At 39.8% G+C, this 14561-nt stretch overlaps 1 protein-coding gene across 2 annotated transcripts in view; it reads right to left on the bottom strand.

The window, feature by feature from the left end:
• The window catches only part of LOC136845702 (alpha-tocopherol transfer protein-like), a 732943-nt gene that overhangs the window by 525736 nt on the left and 192646 nt on the right, over window positions 1–14561 (bottom strand). For both annotated transcript variants that reach the window (XM_067115855.1, XM_067115856.1), the window contains exon 2: window positions 8066–8093. The gene's annotated coding sequence lies outside the window, so the exon portion shown is untranslated. The remainder of the gene's footprint in view (window positions 1–8065; window positions 8094–14561) is intronic.

Below are 14561 nucleotides of genomic sequence, written 5' to 3'. Positions count from 1 at the left end.
ATTTATGAATATAGCATACGCTAGAATATTCTCCTAACAAAACACACACACACACACAGAGAGAGAGAGAGAGAGAGAGAGAGAGAGAGAGAGAGAGAGAGAGAGAGAGAGAGAGGACTTACTGACTCTTGTGTATCCTTTTGTACAACAGGGTAGCTTAATCTACTGGTCTGGATCATCTCATAACTTTTTCAGTTATCATTTAGTTTTTTTCTTATTTCGTTAAGTATCTTAAGATCCCTTCCTACCATAGCCTTCATTTTCATAGAAATGCTACAGCAGCTTTATATTTACTCATCATAGCAATATAGTTTGTTATCCCTTTTGTAAATATATTTTCAGTATAATTCATTGAGAGCTGTTCGACAATTGTGTGTAAGGCTGAGACAGTCCTGTGATTGGTCTATGTGTGTCATCGGCTACATACCCACAAATTTTACTTTTATTCTCTGTGGTATAAGTGGCGTTACATTTACTACGGCCATCGACGCAAGTACACATGTATGTGTATATGCACATGCTTATACGTGTAAATTTCACCGTATGCATATACATTAAATATCGGAGCTACTATATTAATTAAAAGCTACTCTATTCCAACAGATACGGGTAGAAAACTATTTGCAATAGGAAATTTGTGGGTAGGCCCATGCCCTGTCATTGTCTCAAAATATAAGAATTTAATATGTAGCCCTATGCCCTGTCATTGCCTCAAGTTATAAGAAATTGACGTGTAGACTTATGCCCTGCCATTGCCTCAAAATAGAGAAGTTTGATATGTAGGCCTAATTTCACAACGATATTAACATTTGACATGTAGGATCGATTATGTAGGCCAACACCAATTAAAAAAAAAAAAAAAAACAAGATGCTTGTGCATTTAAGCTGCGCATGATAAAAAAAAAAGATGCAGACAGAATGATCCAAGACCTTCATCATGATATTATATAACTTAATATATCTTTTATTGTAGATATCAACTGCAGACTTCACAACTCCGGGAACTCAAACCTGTGGTGTCATCATTCATGCACGGAGCTCAGCATTACCGAACGGAGTCAAATCCGTACTGGTAATCATTTGGACTGTTAATTAGTGTGACGCCATTCCCCTTTCGAGAGCCAGCCAATCACTGGCGTGCAGTGGGCGGGGCTTAGCTGCAAAGAGCGGTGGATATTGCTACAGTCATTCTAGAACACTTTTGCTTTTGCATCCTGATTGATATTTAAATTGTATAGTTTTAAAAGTCGTGACTCTTAAGATTTTAAGTATAACTTTTGATAAGAAATGGCTTTTGAGAAGCAGATATATAATATTGCTTCTTCTGTTTCTCACAAAGCTGTTATCTTGTGGAAATGTTTTGGAATGTTTAGGGTGAAACTATAATATCTAAGTGTTTTAACTCTTTTATTATTCCTTGAGTAGACTACTGTTCTCTAGGGTAGTCTCAGACTCTTGGATAGAGTTGTCATTAGTCATGCTTATTTTGATAATTCTTAATGTTGACTTGTGGGATAGACGCAAAGTGAGTGCATTATGTTTGTTATACAAATGTACTAAAACGATAAACATCCTCTGCACTCTTCTTCACCTGACCTGACTGTTCTTGCTCACAATGCTGGGCAGGCTGCTGCTGCAAACGGTGGGTCGTTTTTAGCACCAGGTTTAATACTAACCAGTTTGCTAGGAGTTTTATCTTGGCTACTACTAGAATGTGGAGTTGTTTCCCCTAGAGCAATAGTGGAATATTCTGATCCCTAAATATTTAAGCAAGAAGCAAATTCATTCCTGCTCTCTGATGTCTCCTGAATATCACATGTATTGGTTTTATCATCTGTTCTCTAATGTTTATCTATTTATCGCCTTTTCCTTTCACTTGTCTCTCTTTGCAGGTTGATTTCCCTTTGGAGCCCTCTTGGGTCTATAGTAGGTTGACTCTGTCCATAATGGTTTTCAGATGATTAAAAATAAAAAAAAAGTGAATGAGAGTATCCAGAGGCCAGGATACACTAACAACAATTGTATATTTAGAGCAGCCCTGAAGAAGACCATGGACTGATGGTTGAAACAACTGTCAGCTTGGGAATAAATAAATAGCAGTATTGTTGCAGTTTTGTTTATCCCTCTTTGAGGAATAAAAAAAATACTGGAGTAACTGGAGAAAACTGTGTCTTGAAATAATAGTTAAATTATAGTTAAAATGTGAAAAGGCACTTTGAGAAACTGGAGAAAAGACTGTGCTTTGGATTTATAGTTAAAATGTGAAAAGGGTCAACAGCCTGGAAAGATATGGAGAGACTACTCCATCACGAAATGAGAAAGATCATAACAGTGAGGGAGTGCCGCTGAAGGTCTTTGGCCACCCAAACCTGACATTCACCCTTGTTATGAGAAACATTTAACCCCTGGGAGATTCAAAGAAGTCGGAACAAGCATAGTTTACAAGTCTGTCTTTGGAGGGGGATGGAAAGCCTCTCATTACGAACTGCACTTGGCACTAAAGGCTTCTTTTGTGATGAGAAACTATTGTTGGTCTTGGGAGACCCAGGGAGTCACAAAAAAGCTCACTTGAAGATGTGGATTTGAGGGATGCATGGGAGCCTCTCAGTGGAAGCTGTGCTGGACACAGAGTGGCTGAGGAATTCTGACGCTTTCTGGAACTAGTGTTCATGAACAGGTATCGTTTTTCTGAACAATATGGTTTGTGTTAAATTTTTACATTTTTAATCTTATAAATTATCATTTTCAGCTCATGTTTACGGTAATGCTTGGCTACGCTCTCATATATGTTATAATGGAGCTCCACTGTGAATCAGGGTAGCCCTGAAGAAGACCATGGATTGATAGTTGAAATGAGTTGAAAGAGTAAATGTAGCCGTGATGTAACAGTTTGATTTATCCATCCTTCAAATCTGAAAACGTACTGGTACTACATTTGCTTGAGCTCTTAGAGGAATGAAGAGGGCTGTGTCAGAAAATCACAAAGTTGGATACAAAGTTGGATACCTAATGCGAAACTTTAAAATTTGGCTCACTGCTAAGAATCATGTTGTAGGAATGCTCCACTCAACTCTTCATATATTGTTTTCTTAGAATTGTCAGCAAGATCTAAAAACTATAACATGTGACGACTGGGTCGCTGTGATGAGCAAATGACAGAGAACAATAAGTCTGAACGACACACACGTACTGTAAGGAGTAATTTTAGAATATAAATATATGTATACATATGTTTATTTTAATTATAAATAAATAAATAAATAAATAAATATATATAATAAATAAATATATATATATATATATATATATATATATATATATATATATATATATATATATATATATATATATATATATATATATATATATATATATATATATATATATATATATATATATATACGGAAGTGACTAGAATCTTTAAAATATTGACATTCACTCATGCTTGGAAACTTTTTTTAGGGTTCTCAAGGTGCTTTTTCAAGAATGATTTCTAATGGCATTTAGGCTTCATTCATTTTTTTTTTACAAAACTATTTACCTTTGTGGGTTATCGGATTTTTGTGTGCATCTTGCGAAGTAACATGAAACGAAACAATTCGGATAAACTGGGTTTTCCTTTATATTCGAGCTTTAAGTCGGGAGTTTTCGACCCCGAGATTTATTTTGGCTTGTCAAAGGTAGATGAAAACATATGCCATAGAAAAAGGTAGGTCATTAGTTTTGGAGCTAAACAGAGACTTTCACCGTGCTGGCTTCTCGGGCCTCACTGTGACCCAGTGCCACCAACAAACTCCAGTCTGTTTCAAGATTCAAAGTCCGCATATCATAAAGCTATCACGACATAAGGGATAGTTACTTACATGAGAAATTAAGGACACTAGCTTTCTTTCGTGGGGGAGGGGGAGTATCATTTGAACATAAAATGCTGAAACATACTGAAAGAAAAACTCTATGGCAACTCTACGGAAGCGCATTTGTGGGGAGGATGCGTGTGAGGGACAGAAAAAGCGAGGCCCAGGAAATACAATATTCATTGCGTTGAAATTTATGATGCTGCCTCTGCATAAAGCGCAAGCTGTGCGTAATAAACGTATGCTTATTTTAGTTCAGCCTCATCTTTCTCCGTATACTAGAACCCATGCAGGACACACACACAAGACACACACACACACACACACACACATATTATATATATATATATATATATGTATATATATATATATATATAAACATATATATATATGTGTGTGTGTGTGTGTGTGTGTGTGTGTGTGTGTGTGTGTGTGTATGTATGTATATGTTGTGTGCGCGTTTGCATGTTTGTGCCCAATAGAACTAATTAACGAATTTGCTTTGTATGGTATTACGAAAGGTAACTCTGAAAGTAATAAAACAGATTTCTTCAAGTTTTCGTTCGTGCGTGACTTGCTGTCAAGCTGGATCGTTCTGAGCGACAACTATGACACGAGCGCTTGGGTTTCCCTCCTTCCTTTCAGCAACTGTCAATAATCCACAGGTTCCTCGTCTCAAAGACACAAAACGGTTAAAATATAATAAAGCTTCTCTCTCTCTCTCTCTCTCTCTCTCTCTCTCTCTCTCTGTGTGTGTGTGTGTGTGTGTGTGTGTGTGTGTGTGTTTTACAGCCTTTGGCCTTGTAACGATATATATGTAAATCAATCAATCAATCAATTCTGTCCTGGACTAACTCCTCAAGATCTCCCCAACACTCATCTCCTGCTTCCCGCCTCATTGTCCTTAACCACTTCTCCTTTGGCCTACCTCTACCTCTTCTACCACGGACAACCCACCCTGGTGTATCTCGTACTATTCCCTGTCTTCTAAACACATGGCCTAGCCACTTCCAGCGTGAGGACCTTACATACTCATCGACTGGCTGCACCCCTGTTGCTTCTCTAATTCTGCTATTTGATATCCTATCCCTCCATTTAATTCCTAATATTCTTCTCAGCGCCATATTTTCATATAAGTATATAAAATATATAAATTGTTCATAAATGTTTATCTAAATGCATAACAATGGTTTGGTCTAAAAAAATGAACAAATTTTACCAAAATGGTACACTGGATGAGGAGGAAAGAACGAGTACCGAATGCAACATCAAATGGAAACCTGGATTGTTGACAGAGTAAGCTAGAGTTAAGAGTATCATGAAACTAGTTGATAGAAAATGAGACCCAAAGAAATCCGGTGGATGAATTGCTTAAGACAATTATCTAATGCTAAGGTGTTGCTTCCATAGCATAACAGCAGGTTAGAAATGACTGAATGGAGGACGAAATGAAGAGGCAAACAAGGAACGGAAGGCTAATAGGAAAATTCAAGCTCTATTGCAGTTCAGCAAGAGATTCAGGAAAGGAGAAAAATAAAGGCATTCATTATTTTGGAAATAAAGAGAAAATCACTCCAAGAACGTATGGATATTTCAAGGACTGGAAAATTCCATACAAGTGAAACTTGCCTAAAAACAATAGATACTTGATAGCACATATAAAGCTTAAATAAATAAATAAACAAACAAACAAATAAATAAATAAATAAATAAATAAATAAATAAAAATTCTATCAGTGACAAGTCTACAAAAGATCAATGATATAGATAAATTTAGATTATTAACTTTTCAGGTCTTATGTGGACACGCAGGCAAATGAACAAACGAACTAACAAAAGTAACGAAAGTAATCCTGGCTCTCTGAATGTGCGCAGTGCCATTAAGTATGTATTTGTTACGTGGAGACTGCATGCTATTCTTCAAAGCAAGTGGTTTCACTAATCACGCAGTTTCAGCAGATTACCCAAATACGCCCTTATGCTCTTTATACATATTTACTTTTGTTTGACAAGACTTAATGGTCAATTTCGATAATTTAACTTAAAAAAAGGACATTTTTTATCTTTATTGTTGCTTAACCACCTAAAGTGAAAAATCGCACTGCGGACGCAAATGATTGTTATCCAGCCCAGGATCGGGGACACTGTCCCCTTGTAAGAGTAAGCGGAATGAAAGTACCCTGAGGCAAGCAACAAGAACGTCCGCAACCCCCATAGAATTGGAATTGCCGCCTGGACCTTCTTTTATATTGCCTTCGTTTTTGAAGGTAGAAATACATTATTCCATATTATGATACCAAACGATTGCACCGCTGGACTATAGTTTATGTAGCATTTTGTACCAATTTAAATTACACCTAATTGGAGGTAGAGAATACACTTGAACACCATTATTATTATCATCAGTAGTAGTAATTGTAGTAGTATTTATTATTAATAAATAGCGCTGATATGTCATTGCCGCAGTTGGATGCCATAATTAAGGTTCAGCTCTATGGATTTGTATTAGGTACAACTTTACGGAAGCAAAAAATATTTTTGGCCTTTTTCACAAACAAAGCCGAAATTACAATTATACACCAATAGTGAAAAGGGCCTATGTATAACATTTTCAGATCAATAAAGTTAGGCAAAGACAGGAAACTTGGAGGAAAATATGAATCTTCTGTCGCTGCTTTCAAAAAACAAATAAATAAAAAAAGGACACATTACAGCTTTTTCCTGTGCTATTCTTTCAAAGAATCACAGGATTAAAGCTGCACAATAAAGATCTCTGTTAAACATGAAAAGCGAAGACAGACTAATTGGTAAATACTATTTTACGCTAATGCATATGTATTACGTTGACCTGAACACGCCTACCTATATGAATATTTGACACAAATATATTCAAATATATATTTGTGCGTGGAGAGTTATGGGTGCAAATTCAAAAGAGTATGTGTGGCTGTGTCTCTATCTGAGAGAGAGAGAGAGAGAGAGAGAGAGAGAGAGAGAGAGAGAGAGAGAGAGAGAGAGAGAGAGTGTTAAGCGTATATGTTTAAATTCAAAAGGGTATTTGTGTGTATGTGCATGACACACACACGCACACACACACATATATATATACAGAGAGAGAGAGAGAGAGAGAGAGAGAGAGAGAGAGAAGGGATGGGGAGGGGTAGGATTCACGTTCGAATCCTCTTCAACGGCTTCTGCTCCTCTCTCGTACCCCTTGCCATTTCCCTCTGTGCCTTACTTCTCTACTGATATCATCTATCTCTATTTTGTGGTTTCTATCCAGCCTCACAACCTCATTCTTCATCACGTCCATAAACAGCTTTCCCTTCATACAAATATTTCAAGTTTTTTACTAGTTCTTTGCATTTGTTCTGGTATACAGTACACAGTCATCCTCACCTTATATAAAAACAATAGCCATTTAATTTGTTTTCTTTTTAGGCAAAAAGGCACACAGACTGCTTATAAATTTCACCAGTGACAAAACGAAGGCAAGACGACGTTATTCATTTTGCTCAGAGCTCTGGATGAATACCCGTATGTCGAAGGCAATCTAATCTCACTGGCTTCATAATCATTGAAATTCTCGCAAAATAAAAAAAAAAAAAAAAAAAAAAACTCGGTGTAAGTATACGGCCGGTCACTGTATGAATCCTAAAACTAAAATTATGAGAAAGCTAAATAATTTAGAGACAATTAACGTAGTCAACACCAGTATTTTGTGTGGTATCTTCATAGATACACATAGATATCACTAAGACGTGATATAGCACAAATCTTCCATCTCAAACAGGTATATATCTAGTCAGTTATCTAATCTCCGATGGCTGAACTTAGAGGCCTTGAAAGTTATCACATGTATCAAAACGATAATGGAGGACTTGATAGTAAGATCATAAAGTAAAATAAAAACTGACATGGAAGAATTTCGGTTAAAGACACTGGCATTTTCAGTAAACCAAAATTAATACCTAACATTCATATTCTCGGAACAAAAATATTGCACCGGTAGAAAATATTTAAAATGAAATTCCTTTTAAGTAGATAGAATAACATTGAAACAAAAAAATATTCCAAAGATCACAGAATTTATATGATACATACAAAAGCCGCAAGACGGACATCTATTCCATAGAAATAAATAATTCATGAATATTGTAATATGCACATGGAGTAAGAGAAACGAACAAAGAATTAACTTTAGAACTTACAGTGCACAGGCCTAAGGATGTCTGCTTCCTGAAACAAATGAAAGAAATATTTGAGTGATATCATTATCTTTAATAAAAAGCTTGAAAACTTAATTCGAAAGACAAATACAATTTTGCATCTGACTAATATTATTTTGCACCATACAGTCCCAAATCAAAAGATGGAGAATCAAAAAGCTGATGTTTAGCCTACTACTCAAATACACTCCTCTTCCACTGAAAAGCTTGGTTAAAAGTAAAAACACACACACACACACATATATATGTATGTATATATATATATATATATATATATATATATATATATATATATATATATATATATATATATATATATATATATATATATATATATATATATATATATATATATATATATACATATACATATATATATATATATATATATATATATATATATATATATATATATATATATATATATATATATATATATATTTATATTGTCAAGGACATATTCCTCCCTCATGTAGATGCCCGTGCATCATTAATTTTGAAATGCACTTTGCTATTCATTTTGACTGTCAGGCCGGGAAAATTGGCGGGCGACAGGCAGAAACAAGCATAGTTTGAACCAGATCATACTGTAGCTGTTAGCACCAGTGTGGGGCAGTGTAGGAAGCACCGCTCCATCGCCTGATTCTGGGAAACAACAGGCCTCCCGCTTTCAACCCCTTTTCACCCCCATCACGTGATGTGGGAGTATTTAGGTATGGGGAAGGTCAATAGGCATAGTGGGACTAGCCGCCAGGTAGGACCTTAACCTCTAAGTAATTAATATTTAAGGATGCTTTGTTTGCAGGAATTTCGGACTAAAGATGAGGCCCCTACAAGACGCCGCTGGCTTTGGAAGAGCAGACGCGTTCTCATCTCAGTACTGGGCGGAAGCTATCGCCCATCTTCTCAGCTTAAGCTGGTTGAAACTATCGTCGACGAATGGCCGAGTCGATTGTTTGGCGTCGCAATTATCAGACAAGGTTCGTACATCGCAAATAGTCAGTAAACCAGCCCTTTCCCTTCCACTTAAAAACCCCTTAAATTTCCCATTCCTTTAAACTTTCACTCCTTCCTCCACAAAGCAATTTTCCCTTGCTAAGAGTCCTGCTCAGCCTCCCGTATCTCGCCCATAATGTGCCTTGAATTTCAGTAAAGATCCTGTGATAATCATCCAGTTATCCCTTCCCCAGTGCAACTTAAGGGTAATTTAGGCTAATACAAGTGTTTAAATTTTCTCTTTGTGAGATTGCGAGCACGTGCTCTTGTGTTAAAAGCCCAATCAATTACGATTCCCATACTGTGCTTACGTGATTTCCTTATAATTATCTGCTGGGCTACATAGTGGTTAATATTTAACATGTGCAATGTGTAACATTTTATAGGGGGATTCCATTTCCTTCAGTGTGTGCCGCCGTTTCTACTCCAGAACCTCTCCTGCAGGAGAGACCCGCCGTTCTATTGCGCCCTGTGTCCGATAATTCTGACTGCCTTTCAAATCCTGAAACTATTCCTGGTCGCAGTCCGATCCCTGAAGTCTGTTGTGGCCCCGCCAAATTTTGTATGAATTATTTTTCCCCATCCTGGAGTTCAACCCTTCACAATAATTAACGAAACACCCTTTCATGTAATTTTGGCCTAATAGTGCAGCAGATTGCTGTAAAAATCGTTCTGATAGTGAAACAAGCATGAAATTTGGCACAAACATTCCTAAGACTACGCTCTCTTAGCCAATCACTGCCACCTGAAAATCCAAGATGGCGGCTATTTTCAAAATGGCCGCCATCTATGTTGAGATTCACTGGTTTGGGAGCATCTATTTGATGGAATATGCCAGTTTTTTTTTTTTTTTAAACCTCGACTTTTAGGTTATAAAAATGTTCCATACCACACATTTTATTGAAAACCCTTACTAAATGAATTGTAAACCAAGATGGCGTACAAAATGGTTGCCATAAAAGTTTTTCTATCCACAGCGCTAGCAGACATAGAGACCAACTGTTTTTATTTAATGGTATATTCATGTGATCAGACAGTTTAACTAATATGCTATTTTCAACTGAAATAGTAATGGTATGGTCACATACAACATTGTGTCTAAGACTGTAACCATAAAAGAAAAGAAGAGAAATACGGACTAAACGCAACCAATCTATGTATAGGTCTCTCAACCTACACCTTTGAAAAATTCGAGGATAAGAAGGTAGGCATAGCATGACACGTTGGATGCTCAAGCTAGATTATCTACTGAAGAGAGGGCAATATTTATCTAGACTTCACATTTGCAAGTGCACAGAGCTGTGCAGGGAAGACCCAGCTTGTAGCACTTGCACCTTTCCCGACAGCCTGCTTTGCATCCACATTTGGTAAGCTGTTGGCAACTCTTGGCTAAGGGCGAGTTGGTTGTCCAGAGGACTTGCCATGCTTCACCAGACTTTGCCATCCCCACTCAGCAGGGTTCTCTGGCTGTGGCTGACACTGGGTGGCCTGCCCCCACACACAACCAGCCTGGAACGCAGCACGCTTGGTGTGTTGGAGGAGAGCTCCTGGTTGGTGGAATGGCCTCATATGCCCTTTGTTTTCTGGCAAACATATCAAGTCTAGCCTCATCCACAGTGCCAGCAGTGCTGGATCTTTCATACATAAGTATGACAAACCTCTCCAGGACCTTCAGGTCACTCTTCCACTCTGAGAGGGTAGTGACTCAGTTTGGAGAACACAGTGGAGGCCTCTGGAAAGATGTTCCATGTCTGCCAGGCGGTCTTCTTGCCCTTGCTAAAGGAAGGCTGACACTGTATCACAGCCTGTGAACGCATGGAAGAAGAGCATGCCATTCACCTTCTCCTGGCCCAGAGAGTTGCACAGGTCATGCACAGCAATCCAGCGCAGGCTCTGGCCTTGGCCAAATGCCACCCATAGCTTCTCTAGCCCTAGATTGTGGAGAGTGGAGAAAGCACTGACTGCAACGACAAGAACATCTGTGTCATTTGCTTTAACCGTGATGGTCTTGGCTCCATGTTCTGTGGCATATTTGGCATGGAGAAAGATGCGGGTGTCAGCTTCCTCATGAGAGCACTTTTCCAGTCCCTGAAGACTAGCCTCATGAGTGCTGAGGACAGCAGACCCTTTCGTGGCAATGACAACATTTGTGGCAGACATCTGGGCAACTTTGTCTGCCAGGAACTGGAACAACTCTGTCTTGTTGGCATCGTGTCTCAGGAAATTGCGCCAGTTGGATGGAATTGTGTTCTTGTCTGTCACCTTGCGCCTTCCTCCTTGACCACGTTGGAGCCTGGTCTCAGCTTTGAGGCTGGATGTATTGTATACATCAAATACAAGATGTGATGATGTGTACTTGCTGCTATAGGATTGTATCACAGGCAAGAAGTCGCAAAGTGCATAGCCCTCAAAGGTCTTTCCTTTCTTTGGTGGCAAGGCATGGACCAAAGCTGATCCATCTACAATGAGGACATCAGTCTTTGGTTCTTTGTCTTCTAGTGTAACATGACTCTCCAGGACCGAGGTCAGCTGAGACTTCTGACATGTGTACAGCCTACCACCCCTCACTAAGGGAAGCTGGGAATGTTTGATTCTCGTGCTGGAAGAATTCCTGCAGATCACATTCACGGCTCTGACAGGATATAAATAGCTTTGAGAAAAGCTGGCAATCCTCCTTCAGAAGTTTCTGCTTTGACTGTTCTACAGGAGCAGCTTCTTGCCTGAAGAAGTCAGTTCTGTTCTTCTTTATCGGCTCATAGAAGGAGACTGCATTGTTTGCCAAAGAGTCTGAAAACTTCTGAAATTTAGTGCGGCCTCTGTCAAGGTGTGTCTGTAGAAGTTCTGCTGAGCTGGGGTGGGCAATGTCTTTGTTGTCAATGGAATACAGATCCTGGCTCTCTTCCTGAAAAGGACTTCCCAAGTGTTGTTAAAGCCAATGACAGCTTGCTGACTCTCTCCAAGAATGTCTTCTGCGCATGAGGTGTTTGTTCGTGGTGTGTTGTCTGCTCATTAGACTCCTTACTTTGAACCTCTGTTTCGTATGCAGACACCAAGCGGATGATCTCTGGGCCAGCCACCATCCATCTTCTGAGTGCTGACGGATCTTCAGTCAGCCCAATGGCTTCGCCATCAGCCTTTATAAAGGCATTGGTCTGCTCATGAGCTTGGTCAAGAGCCATTGCTGAGAACTGGCGACTGGTCTTGTGCACAACAAAGTTGCCAGCCTTGAACTCCTTGTGCAACTCTGGGTGTGAACTCTCTAGGGTAAGCATGTCCCTGAGGTGAATAGGCAGCCAACGAGCATAGTTTGTATTATTGTTGGAAAAGAAGTAGGGTATCAGCTCATGCAATGCCTGGCAGTAGAGGACAAAATTGGCCTCACGGAAGGACCTGATCAGTAGGAATATCACAAGTTCCATAGACAACACCATGTGCCAGAAGTGGAACTGTGGACTCTGCTGTCTTCGAAGGTCACACCACTCCTCAAACTCTAATGCCTGCTCATTGTTGTTTGCTTTTTCTCAGCACAGTAGTCAGTGTATGCTGTCCTCAGGAGTTTGTACAAACTAGAGGCTGTAACCTGGTGCATCTGCCGTGTCCTGGTTACACTTGCAGCTGACAGGAAGGATTCTGCAGTTCCAGATGAAGCAACTCCTGCCTCCACCAGAGCTCCTGTCCAACCACTGCCATGAAGAAGAGTACCAAGAGATGTCATTGCTGCCATCTCAATGTGCAGACCACCAAACATTACCAGATACTTGTCTTCGCCATACTGATCAGGCCACTGCCACTGCACCTGCTTTGCTACGGCATAGATTGGCTGATCAGCTGTGATTATGGGTATCTGGCCAGGGTTCAGAAAATCAGTGACATCCTGCACTTTCTGCATCACGTGTTTGATCGTAGCAACAGAATGAGCCTGATCACGCAGGAGAGGAAGCAATGAAGTTATGGTTACTTCAAATTCTAGGCTTCTCTTCATTGAAGCGTGATGAGCTGACCACGTCAGATTCACTGCATCATCTATTTCCTGGGTGACTATGACCTTGTCTAGCCACTGATACTCCAGTGCAAGCTGTGGCCCCAAGATATCTGTGGGTGGCTTTGGTATTGCAGTGTTTGGTGGCACAGGGTTCTTTGTTTGAAAGGAAGCTGGTGAGATGTTTGTGAATGTGTCCGGCAATTCAGGCACCGACCTCACTTTCTCAGGTGCAAACTTTAGTTGCTGTCTTTCCTGTCCAGTGTTCTCCCTTGGTGGGGTGCTGAAATATGGAGATGCTAGTTCCATGGAAGGAGGTAGTGGCAGTAGTTGCAGATGGGTTGTGGTCGATGTTGTCCATCACTGCAGTGGTGAACAACCCTTTTCGCAGTACTGGGGACAGACCACACCCTCCTCCACATATTTGCTAACTGTGGCATCTCTAACTGTGCAGAGACCTCCAGTACTATGTCATAAGAGATACTGAGACCATACTGATGTAGCATTTCAACCAGGTTTCTCTTCCTGGTTTTGGCATAGACTGAGAGTCCCATGTAGACTGGGAATGGTGTTTCTCTGTCTTTGAGTGTCTATGAGTTGTTGCTCCCTCTTTGTATCGGGAGTAGCAGTTGAACTGCATGAGCTGTGCAATGGCCTGGTCTGGAGTTTTTGATGCTCCAAATCGTAACTGTGACTTGATGTCAGCCCCATGCTCAACCATCCCTACAAACTGGAGCAGGAGAGGAGGCACAGAATTTCGTACACAAGCCTCAGAAAATGTGCCATCAAACCGTGACTGATGATCAAGTATAGACTTTCTGAGAATATTTGCTGCTTTAGCAATGATAACTGCCTCTGAAAGATCTGATGATTGAGCAAGTGCTTTTCCCACATCCTTTTGAAATGGAAGTAATACATCTCTGCCAGATTTATGAGCCTCAAGTTCTGGAATTTCTGCCAGAAGTTTGTCTTTGAGTCTCGTGGAATTTACACTTGGTGACTCTACACCTAATTGTTCCAGACGTTGTTGGTAGAGGTGGCAAATATCTGCCAGCCGAAATGTGACTGGATCATCTGAACAAAGGTTGTTTTCAACAATGTATGTCATCAGTTCTGACAGAACTAGTGGATACACATCTGATTCTGACTCAGTGCTACCTTGGTCTTTCTCAAGGCTCCTCAGGTAGGACCTTTTTCTGTTGTAGAGGGCACAAAGACAGGCATGGTGATACTTAAACTCCTGTGCAATGACATCCCCACCAGTCAACTTAGCAAGGAGCTTGCCATCACTAAGTATCTCTGCACATTCACGCAATTTCAAGTCAAGGCCCTTAGTACTAGCCTGTCTGAGATCAGATGCAGGTGCCACTTTCTCACAGAAAATGCAAACTTCATTGTCATGACTGGTTCGGCGCAGTTTTGCAACGACTAGTCTCAGTGTTGCTGGTCTGGTCATTGGATTGTCGCTTTCTTGCACGGTCCAGTTTAGTGTTGTTAAACAAC

This window comes from Macrobrachium rosenbergii, chromosome 14 (assembly GCF_040412425.1).
Source record: "Macrobrachium rosenbergii isolate ZJJX-2024 chromosome 14, ASM4041242v1, whole genome shotgun sequence".
Taxonomy (NCBI): Eukaryota; Metazoa; Arthropoda; class Malacostraca; order Decapoda; family Palaemonidae; genus Macrobrachium; species Macrobrachium rosenbergii.
Note: the sequence above shows the minus strand (reverse complement) of the source record. Positions and strands in the feature narration are given on the sequence as shown.